The following is a 4,122-nucleotide window of genomic DNA, read 5'->3' as shown; positions in this document are numbered from 1 at the left end:
TCTCAGATTGGAATTTGTTGTTACTTGTGAGACTTGTGTGCTTGTCACTGGCTGAGGTACCAGCTCAGGAGAGAAAGAAGCATGGTGATCATATGAGCTGCAGTACGTGTTACTGAGCCAGTCTGTGTACACTCTTTTTTATCATTCGTGTGTGTGAAGTGTTGGTACCTCTTAACGATTTTATTGCAAGTTTCACAATATTTGGTGCTTTTCTTAATCTGATTTTGATGAAGTCAAGAAGCTGTGCTTGAGAATCTCAGCTTCCGTTTAATGAAAATAATACATTTAGAAACAAACAAAAAAGTAGGCTTCTAGCCCTTGTAGTAAAGGATGAGGGCTCAAATCTACAAACGGACCATCCTCTGAAAGCTCAGAAGCAAGGTAAGTAAGAAGAATAAAAAATGTATTTTTAAATGTCTTAATATTTGGGTCAGGAGCAGGCTCATAATGTGTTAATCGTGAGCAGTACCATGACATGCAATGGCAGTGTGGAGTGCAGGGGCATTACATTCTCCAGAAACGAGCTCCTTGAATACAAGGGTATGGTTAACCTGCCATATGCTGTGTTGGTAACGTACTGCAAACAGGATCGAAGGTACCAGTAAGTGATAATTTCCGCATCTGTGTTCCAGTGGTTTCTTATACCCTGTGTTCCGCCGAGCTGTAGTGCTGCTGTAGAGAGAGTGGTGTGGCTGTCAAGGGCACTTCTGTGTTCCGCCGAGGTGTAGTGCTGCTGTAGAGAGAGTGGTGTGGCTGTCAAGGGCACTTCTGTGTTCTTACAGGGCAGTTGGGACTGATGGTGGGGTCCACCGAGGTGGGTGGTAGGAAAGCAGGAGGCTGGAGATTTCATTGTAGTGCGATTGGTGCTGTTTCAGTTGAGCGAAACCCTGGTTTGCCTCCCAAAATACATAAACTTCAAAAGTGCATCATCTTGAGCATGCACGAAACTTTGTGACATCACTTGAGTTTAATTTATAAACTGCTCAACAGATAGCAATGTTTTTAAACGGATCCTAACAAAATCCTGAATTCAAAACAGTGTATTTGCATCTGAGTCACCAAGCCAACCCCTTCAACCTTTATCCAGACCTTCATATAGCTCAGACTGTATATTCTCCAGCAAGACAATATTTTCATGCACTAGTGCCATCCTAGCTCAGCTTTTTGATGATATTCTCTGCTCGAACTGGACTTGTCTGCAGCCACTCCCTGCCTCCATCGCTCCATACATATCCTAGACATTAAAGACTGGAGGCATAGTTGGGAAAAGGATGAAAGGTAGAGATTGGACGTATGTAAAGAAACAGCATAAAAATAGAAGAAAGCTGGGTGGGACACTAGTTTACTAGAAGTTAAACTTCAAATAAAATGCTAATCTTAATTCCTACATCCTTGGTGGGGGGGTGTGTTGGGAAGCAACAAACAACCTGCTTTATGAACTCTGTAAATCTATCTTCTCCTGTCACAGCCCTAACCTGACCTCTAAAACCATTCTCTGTGGCATCTTGCTTCCAGGCTTCTTATTCCTGCTTCACCATTTCTCCTCTCCATCTGTTGGGCAACAACAGCTTGGAAAAAGATTAACTAGGTCAAAAGCTAGCAGCTCCCACTTTGAATGTCACACATGCCTCCTTTGTTGAGCATGGAAAATTAAGAGTATATTGGTAGAAAGGAAGTTATGGGTCACGTCATCTAAGCACATGCAATGAATGTTCAAAATTAATGTGCCTATAATGGCAGCAGGAAACCTAGTAGAAACAAACAAACAAAAAAATCAAACCACTCCTGAGTAGATAATTACATTTATTTAATTCCACACTACTACGTGTAAGAGAGAGAAAGGTTAATGATCTCTTTCTATAAAATAGTTGTACTTCTGATTTTGAGGATAGAGATTGTGTATTTATTATGTTTGGCTTGTAAAGTGCCAGTGCTGTACAAAAAAACTTCATAGAAGGGGTAAAATCTGCTGAAGAAATAACTAGGTCATGATCCTTAGGAATTTAAATGAGATTTAAGGAAGTATATTCCAAACTGATAACTGGCACAAAGCAGTGTACATGTGTAAATATGGTGTGCAAATACTAGAAAGCTTCATGGAATACATACATTTTCAGGTTGCTTTTTAAAGAAAAATTAATACATGAGATGGGACATTACTGTGGGCACACAAAATGGGATGCCACATGAGAAGATAGCTGAAATTAAGTACGTGATCTATATCATGAAACACAACAAAATCTGCTTAGCTGGTTACTGGAGAGGAGAAAAGATACTGTATTTGGCTGAAACCACAGGGGGAATATAAGGAGGCTGAACTGAATTATCTGAAATGAAGTCAGCTAGGACACCAGTGTAACATCCTGGAAAAAAACCTGCCAGGACATCTCCCCAGTAAGCATCAGTGATCAAGATAGATAACACATCTAAATAGCACTGCCCCCTTCAGCACAACCCACTTAAAAAAACAACCAAACAACCAAAGAAAAAAACACCCAAGAAAGGGTGAAATACACTTTAAAGTTTCATCCTATTTCATTTAAATATAAAAGCTTGTGTACAAATCCTTGGAGGGTTGCCAGCACAATGCAGAAAGCAGGACAAAAAGGTGTGGCGTATTTGTACAAAGTCCTGAATAATGTTGGAAAGCATTCAAAATAACCAAGGATGCAGGTGAAGTCAGGCGTGTCCTTTCCTACAGTAGTGTCCCTTATTAAGTGCCTCTCTTGGTCCTGGCCAGGTTAGAATGATAGAAATGTTTCAGGGATGCCAAATGTGAAGGCTTCTCCTTCCAGGGCCAGGAAGCCAGCAGGAGGGTGGTATTTGCAGGGCAGAGCCCCTTGCACAGATCACGAAAGATTTCATTGACCGGCTGAGAGAAAAAACTAATCCAGAGATTTTTATCCACACCCTGCATAGAGTGAACCTCATAGGCACAGTAAACACCAGTGAAAAGGAGCCGGTCAAACTCTGTTAGAGGCAAGGGAGTATCCGTCAGTGAGTAATATCTCAGGTGCTGCTCAATCTCTGTCGGTGTTCTGGGAATGTCATGCTCTAAAAACTTCATGAACTGCCGTGCTGGGCGCAGGGAGGTCAGCTCTTCATCCCGCAGCCGGATTGTCCTGTCAGCCCAACTATCCAGCCCTCCCCAGAGCATCTGGAAGAGAAGACAAGCATGCTCCCTTGGTGCCCTATCTACAGGCACAACAGCATTGGGGATCTGTGCTTTCCCAGAGACAGAACATCTCATGGCACGCATCCTCGGCACACCCTCTTTCGGAAAAGGCAAACGTCCAGCTCCTTCTCCCATAAGGAAGGGCCCAGCCCTGAAAGCTCTTGCTGATCTTCCCATTCCATCGGTGCCCTATCTACAGGCACAAGAGCACTGGGAATCTGTGCTTTCCCAGAGATAGAACATCTCATAGCTCTCGACCTCAGCAGAGCCTCTTTCGGAAAAGGCAAACGTCCGGTTCATTCTTTCACAAGGGAGGGCCCAGCCCTGAAAGCTGTTGCTGCTCTTCCCCTTCCTTCGGCGCCCTCTCTGCAGCCACAAAAGCACTGGGGATCCGTGCTATCCCAGAGATGGAACATCTCATGGCCCTCATCCTGGGAAGAGCCTCTTTCCCAAAAGGCAAATGTCCGGCTCCTTCTCCCACAAGGAAGGGCCCAGCCCTGAAAGCTCTTGCTGCTCTTCCCTTTCCCTTGCCACCCTATCTACAGCCACAATAGCACTGGGGATCTGTGCTTTCCCAGAGACGGAACATCTCATGGCCCTCAGAATTGGTAGAGCCTCTTTCCAAAAAGGCAAACATCCGGCTCCTTCTCCCACAAGGAAGGGCCCAGCCCTGAAAGCTCTTGCTGGTCTTCCCCTTCCCTTGGCGCCCTATCTACAAGCACAACAGCACTGGGGATCTGTGCTTTCCCAGAGACGGAGCTTCTCATGGCCCTGGACCTCGGCCGAGCCTCTTTCTGAAAAGGCAAACGTCCGGCTCCTTCTGCCACATGGAAGGGCCCAGCCCTGAAAGCTCTTGCTGCTTTTCCCACTCCCTTGATGCCCTATCTGCAGCCACAACAGCACTGGGGATCTGTGCTTTCCCAGTGACGGAACATCTCATGGCTCTT

Source organism: Haliaeetus albicilla, chromosome 5 (assembly GCF_947461875.1).
Source record: "Haliaeetus albicilla chromosome 5, bHalAlb1.1, whole genome shotgun sequence".
Lineage (NCBI taxonomy): Eukaryota > Metazoa > Chordata > Aves > Accipitriformes > Accipitridae > Haliaeetus > Haliaeetus albicilla.
This window is presented reverse-complemented; position numbering follows the sequence as displayed.